Source organism: Bison bison, unplaced genomic scaffold, assembly GCF_000754665.1.
Source record: "Bison bison bison isolate TAMUID 2011002044 unplaced genomic scaffold, Bison_UMD1.0 scf7180017864181, whole genome shotgun sequence".
Classification (NCBI taxonomy): domain Eukaryota; kingdom Metazoa; phylum Chordata; class Mammalia; order Artiodactyla; family Bovidae; genus Bison; species Bison bison.
The window spans coordinates 2,547,053-2,554,536 of record NW_011494753.1 but is presented as its reverse complement, the minus strand read 5'-3'; the positions used below and the strand labels follow the sequence as shown (position 1 = coordinate 2,554,536).

The window sequence follows — 7,484 nt, the reverse complement described above, 5'->3', positions numbered from 1 at the left end:
ACACCTGTGCTTCTTTCCAGCTGGCCGCGTCTGCAGGACATGGGCCTTGCCAGAAGCTCCTTCCGAGACAGGACCCAGCACAGGCCAAGCCTCATACCCCCCAGGGAGTGACCGCCAATTTGGGCCCCAAACTATTTCTTGCAAAGCGCTTTCTCTGGCTCCAGGAGGCAGGCCTGTGCTCAGGGACCATAGGCCACCCACCTGTGCGGGACAGGCTACGGCACAGGGACACTTAATCCAAGCCTCAAGTCTCAGCACTTTTCCAAACAGGTCACCTTGGGACAGACTGGCTGATGGCCACGGAGGGCGGCCAAGTTCCTGGTTAGCAAGTGTTTTTGCGTGATGAACTTGAGAAAAGGAGAACAATCAACAGATTACTCTCACCCCCACTCCCTCTGCATACAGTAAAAACCTGGAGTGTGGCTCCCCAATCCATGCTGCAGGTTCAGAATGATGTCATGCAGATGCCACACTGGGCCAGGCTGCCCTCACTGTACACACAAGGCCCATGGTGAACAGGGAGGACACCCACCCCATCCACCGCACTGGGCCAGGCCGCCCCCCGCACTGCACACATAAGGCCCACGGTGAATGGGGAGGATGCCCTGCCCCACCTGACTCAGTGGGGACAGGGAGCAGGTGGAGGACACGGGACAGCCAGGCCACCAGAGGACCAAGGAGTGCTGTCTCCCCTCCAGGGCCCACTCACCCCCTGCAGAGCCTCCTTGCTGGAAAAAGGCTGGGGGCGGGTGTGGGCCCCGACGTGTAAAACAGACAACCGGGACCAGAAGTCATGGGTTCCATAGAAACAGGTTCCATGGAAACACGCTGCAGGCTGGGATACTCAGGCCAGCTACAAGGGACAGAATACCTTGTAAATGGCAGAACTTGGGGTTGGGTGAGGGGTTCTCCTGTCCTACACTAAGTGCCTCATGTTAGATCACTGCCCTCAGAGTAAAAACTCAAGAGGTACAGCCTCCATTGTCTTGGCCCAGGGCAGGGACCGAGTCCTCTGAGCCCAGTGCTCAGCTCCAGGTGACTCTGTCCTCTCCACCCGCTTCCAGTCACACAGGAGCAGGTGCTCCTGACTTAACTAACAAGTTTATTCCCATCTTGACAGGACACTGACTTCCAACTTGGGGCTGTAAAAGGAACGGAAAGCAGGCTCAGGAGTGTGGACTTAGATCCAGATTTGGGTTTTTTCTGGAAAGTATGTCAAGACCTACTAGGACATTAAGGGTGCCATGGGCTGCAGGACCCGCCCACCCAGGTCTGGGAGACGGGTCACTATGGGCACAGAGCCGGGTGTGGGTGTGCTGACCGTGAAGAACACACCCATGACCACCTCCTAAACCGTGACAAAGACCATCCAGAAACATCTGATTCAACCTAACATTAGGGGACTCTCGAGTTGTCCTCTGACTTTAAAAAAGACTTCCAACAACACACCTGAAAAACCAGCACTGGTCCAGGCAAGGAGGCTGGGGGATGCACAGAAGCCAGGCAGGTGGACCGGGCAGCAGGGGCTGAGTGCAGGTGAGCAGACAGCACCCCCGCATGGCACCTGGCTCCACGCACGACCAGCGGGACCCTCTGACAAGCCACGGTCTCAGAGTGGTTCTTATTGTTGAGAGCAGGACATTCCTGTAGAGTGCGGCAGCTTGGCAAACACCCCTTCATTTGCAATACAGCACCGCATGTCCCCCTCTGGGGCACCAGCACTACCTGTGCTATAGTTTTTACCAAAGATGGTTTACATGGTATCTGATCATGAGAAAAACGATGAAACAAGTGCAGATGGAGGGATTTTTCTGCAAGGCAACTGGCCTGGGTCCTAAAATGCCAATGAACCAAAGACCCAATGATGCGGAGAGGTGGTGTGCTTTCAGACTGAGGGATGCTGAAGAATGAGGACAACCAAATGTAATGTGTGATTAACCACATCCTGGCTCTTGTGTGGGCCACCTGGGGAGGGGTTGGTTATCAGGGAAACTGAATATGGACTGTATGTTACATAGTAAATAGTATTTTGAGAGGCAAAGAAGGTAGAAAATATAATATTTAGAGAGGAGGCGGGAAGGAGGGAAGAAAGACTTTTTTTAAACTGGGAGAGAATATTAACTACCGACTAGGAGAATATATGGAGAAGGCAATGGCACCACACTCCAGTACTCTTGCCTGGAAAATCCCATGGACGGAGGAGCCTAGTAGGCTGCAGTCCATGGGGTCGCTAAGAGTCGGGCAGGACTGAGCGACTTCATTTTCACTTTTCGCTTTCATGCATTGGAGAAGTAAATGGCAACCCACCCAAGTGTTCTTGCCTGGAGAATCCCAGGGACGGGGGAGCCTAGTGGGCTTCTATCTGTGGGGTCGCACAGAGTCGGACACGACTGAAGCGACTTAGCAGTAGCAGCAGCAGGAGAACATATGAAAGTACACTGTACCATCACTTAATGTTTCAGAAGTAATAAGGACTTGTGGGGGAAGCAGTGTGCAAGGGGCACATGGGCTTCTGACACCCTGAGGCCCTGCTCACCCACCATCCCCAGGTTCACATGGGCGCAGCCGTCACACACGCAGACATACTCTGGAGCGGGGCTGCCTGGCATAGGTCCCAGCTCCACCCTCACCTGCTCTGCAACCTCCGGCATATTTCTTAACCAGTCTGAGCCTGGCTGTCCTTTAAAAAGCAATAGCGATGGCAATGCCTGTTCCATAGGGTCCTATTGCAAATGGAAGGCCTGGCCCCTGGCGAGCAGTGTAGATATGCTGGACACAACCTGAGAGCTGAGTGTGTCATTCTACAGGTTTTTTATTTTGAAAACTCTTTTCACTGCCTTCTTTCAGCCCAAACCAGACACACCTTAACTATGCCCTGAAAGCTCCAGACCTCTGTTGGGAAGATCAGGTGTCACGGGGCACAGACCCTTGGGATGGCATGGCTTCTGCAGACACCCCGGGTCTGTCTGCTCTAGTGCTGTGGGGTTTGTGGGGTTTCTCAAGTTATGCATTTAAACACATTACTACTACATGTGAATAAGCCTTTGGTTTCCTTTCTCCGAGGCTTTTAGCCACCAGCAGTGCATCTCAGCCTTGCCCTTCTGACGCACTACATCCAGGAGTTAGACAACCACCGGCATTCGAAGTCATGTTGGGGCAGACAGGCCCTGAGAGCCAGGGGTCCCCACGAGCCCCCTTCAATGAGTGGACTTGGCAGCAGCAACTGCTCTGAAGGGGGACTCCCCTAACCCTTTTGGTTCCAGAGGCCACACACAGACAGGGCCTCTGATTAAGTAAAACCTGGTTCTACCAGCCACTCACATGGAAGTGGATATGTGTGTGGGGGTGGGGTTGGGGGGGGTTCCAGTCTGCTTTTAGGCAGGGAAGTGGGGAGCAAATAGCTCACATGACACTCCCCCACCAGTGCAGGCTGTGCTGGGCAGCCCACGGGGCATACCTCACTGCAGCGGGGGCTGAGCACCAGCGGGTAAGCCATGTCAGGATAGCAGGACGGCTGGTCGTGAGGCATGGCTAACACAGCTTTGTTGAGGTTGCTTCAAAAAATGTTCTCGATGTGATGCTTTCACATGTACAAAAGGAGAACTGGAAGAAGTTTTGTTTTTTAGAAAAAAAGAAAGGGCAGCCAGCAATATAGCAGGACCCTTAGCCCTGGGGTCTTTTGGTCTGTTTCCTTTCAAAACATAACCTGTCCTTTAAGTCAACAGAGTAGTTCCACCACACATGCGCCACCTATGCTGTCACTAATACCGCTAAGTCTTGATCCCCCACAAATGCCAGGTGGACACAAAGACACACACTAGAGTCCCCTGCTACATGGTTTCCAACAGCAAACAGATGAGAAAAGCAGCACAGCTGTGCCTGCAGTAAGAGGCTGGGTGACAGAGTACCGCCGCATAGCTGCACACTGGAGTATGAGGCAGCCAGGAAAAAGAATGAAGCTGCCTCCCTAAGCAAACACACAGGACAAAAGCCTTGACTGGATGTGTTCTGTGGATCCTACATGTGTGTTTTCAAATCACCTACTCCGTGGATAAACATGCATGTGTATATACACAAAAATGCATTAAAAGAGTCTGGAAAGAAATGTATCTATAACAAGAGTAACAGTGGCTAGCTGGGGGAGGGGAGGGCTCATGAATTCTGCCTGTACACTTCTGCATTGTTTGAAGAGTTTCACAACCAGGCCGACTGGCAGGCTAGGACTGTGGGGGAGCAGGGGCGGGAGATACTGGCCTGGCTGTGGCCCAGACAAAGTGCTGGCCCTCTGCCAGCGTGGCTTGCTCTGGGTGAAGGAGATCCTGGCAGCCACCCTCCACACTGACAGGCTGCCTTCCCAACACAGCTGCCTGGGGAGCACCTGCCAGGGTCTAGGCAGGCAGTGTGCTTGGAATACCACGTTCTAACGCCAGAGCTCAAGTCAGGGGAGAGTTAGGAATAAATCCTGGCCCCTGTTACAGCCCTGGGGATCAAATCCCTTGTTCAGGGGGTCAAGATAAATTTTAAACAAACCCTGCCCCAAGTGATCACAGGAAATGGCTGAGACAATGCAACCTTCTCTACTTTCCATCCCACACAGGCCAGGTGAGCAGGAGCAACTAACTCTGGGACTGCAGGAGGCGGGGCTGGATCCACCTTTCTAGCCAGGCCCCCCAGACCTGCTGAGATGGCCCAGCCCAGGGTGCAAGGAGAGGTTCTGGCTGCTGGCGCTGGAGGGCGAATAGGGTACAAAGGTTATCTGAAAACAATTGTTTGTGAGAACCCACAGGGAAGAATGGATCCAGGATGTGTCTGCCAAGAAAGCCTGGGCCCACTCTGCCTGAGCTCCACCAAGCCCAGCAGGCAGGAACCCTTCCATGTGGGACTTTGCCAGGTAGAGGGGCTTGGGGGTGTCCTCAGAGGGATCCAGTGCTTCCCTTCTCCAAGTCCTTGAATTTTCAAATCAAAGCCCTTCAGACTCCAAGAAAATCTGCTCCTGGTTTAGGGAGTCCCCAGAGTGAGGTTAAGCAAACTTCCCAGGTCTGGGCTGGGAAGTTATGATCAACAGTAAGGGGATTCAGTTGCAAAGATGATCGTGTGTTTTGTTCTAGCATGCGCATGCTCTAACACCAGTTACCTAAAGGTGACAGCAGGTCATCAGTCCTGATGATGACCAGTGGGGAATGTAACAGGGGACTACACTGCCACACAGCTAACTGCGGCTCTTTCCATGCAGCTGGTCAGGGTGGTGGTGGGAAATCGAAGTCAAAGCTGACCTTAGGCCTCCCAAAGGATTTTCACATATGCACACCCGTTTCCTGCAGACCTTCCAGGTGGTCAAAGAGGCATGGAAATCAGTCCCTAGGCAAAGCAAGCTTCCAACTGCCTCCTTGGCTAAAGTCATATTGGTATTCACGCCCCCCACCATACAATCACTATTGTTAGGGCGTCCCAACAGTTTGAAAGGCCTAGCATAACCTGAGTCACTGCCTGCAGAGACCCTCCCCACCAGAACACTCTGGGAGCCCACAAACCAGGGTCTGCCTCCTGGGTCTTCGCAAATCGCCTCTGAGTCAGCCCCTGCAGCCAGCTTGCCTAGCCTCTCCCTTCTGTGGGCTGCCCCTATGCCCTCTATGATCACCAGTTACTTATGCTCTGCACACCTGGGCTCAGGCTTCCTGAAGGTGCCCTGGGCCACAGGTAGGTCCTTAGTTCATAAGCAGATGCATCTGGAGGGATCCCTTAAATTGCAGTCAGCATCTGGGACCTAGGAACCTACATTTCTAAAGGCCCCAGGGGACCCTGTGCACTCCTGACTTGGAGATCTGCTCTGGAGGCAGAGATTCGAGTTTCTGCACACCTGGAAGGCGGGGCCGGCTCCCTGCTCTAAGAATGAACAGACTAGCACATTGCAGGCCAAAGAATGGATTCATCCTGTTCTGGCTTCCAGGCACCAAGGAGAGGCTGGCTTCCGCCCCACTGCGAAGGCGCGGGTTCCCAGCGCCCCTGCCCTAAACATCTAGCCATCTTGCCCCGTGCCGCGTAGGGCACAGGCAGCCTGGCTCAGGGGCCTGAGGTAATCCGGAAGGCAGCCCCAGCCGGAGGCCCGGGCGAGCCCCGCCCCGGGGCCGATCCCTCCGAAATTCGCGAATCTGGCTACCGGATGCTGCCGGGTTGGGAAAGAAAGAGAAGTCGCTCAATCGTATCCGACTGTTTGCGACCCCATGGACTGTAGCTGACCAGGCTCCTCCGTCCATGGGATTTTCCAGACAAGAATACTGGAGTGGGTTGCCATTTCCTTCTCCAGGGGATCTTCCAGATCCAGGGATCGAACCCGGGTCTCCCGCACTGCAGGCAGACTCTTTACCGGGTTGGGAGGCCACAGTAACACAGGATTCAGAAAGCTTTTCCAATACAGTCCCCTGCTCGGTACTGGCCTGGCTCTCAACCGAGTGCTCAATTCCAGCCACAAACCAAACGCGGCCCCGCTACTAGGGGACGGGGTCCACCTGGCTCAGAATCCAGCGTGGCCCCTCCCCCACGACCACACCCACTCTTGCAACAACGTCCCCACCCCGGAGTCCACACAGCCCGAATTCTGACTCAGCCTAGAAATGGCCCCACCTTCACCCGCGACCCCACCACCTGCCAAGCGGTTTGAGCGGTCATAGCGCGGGACCAGAAATGCGGGGCCGGCGTGGGGGGTGCAGTTCGTGAGATACGCGGTTCCTAACACCTGCAGACCGTGGGGCGGTTCATTTGCAAATTTATCGGGAGAAAAAGCTTTTCAGCTCTAGATCCTTGAAAACTGCGGCTTTTAAATTAGTCATTTAATCAGCTTGTGAACTGTTTGACAAATGAGACGCCTCAACTTTTGAAACAAGGTTAATCGTATGATAGTTTTGAACCGGTCCCCAAAGTGGAAGACTTGTGTCCAGAAGAGTTCGCGTGGGCTCAGAAGAAATACACAATTCTTTAAACCAAACTGGGAGAGAAAGCATGCCATCCATTGAAAGGTTGTTTCCACTTTTGTGTTTAAAGACAGAAAACCACTACAGACGAATCTAAGACAAAGTCCTGGGCCCGCGAGAGGAAAATGCTGCCCTAGGGTGGGGGCGGGCGGCGGTCCGGGGCTCCTAGAATGTCGGCTCCCGCCACCCGCCCCCCTGCAGGTGCTGCCCGCCCGCATCCGGCCCCCGCAGGTGAGAGCGAGGCCGCGAGGAAGGCGGCACAGATCCGCAGCCAGAAGGCAGTGCGCTCCTTTCGGGAGACAGCGCCGCGGCCCCAAGGAGCCCCTCGGGTCTGGCGCGCCCCCGCCGGCCGGATGGGCGGGGCTCCCACAAAGAGCCCCGGACTAGGACCCGGGACCGCCCCCCGCGTCGGCAGCCTCTGGCTCCGGTTTCGACAAATTAAACCTTAGAGCGCTGGAAAAATTACAGGAAGAGGAGAGCGAAGAATGTGCCGAGTGGCTGGAGAAAGCCCTGTCC

The 7,484-nt window shown here is 54.6% G+C and overlaps 1 protein-coding gene across 1 annotated transcript in view; it reads right to left on the bottom strand.

The window, feature by feature from the left end:
• KLF13 (Kruppel-like factor 13) overlaps positions 1-7,484 on the bottom strand; it is a 38,435-nt gene that overhangs the window by 29,163 nt on the left and 1,788 nt on the right. The window lies entirely within an intron of this gene.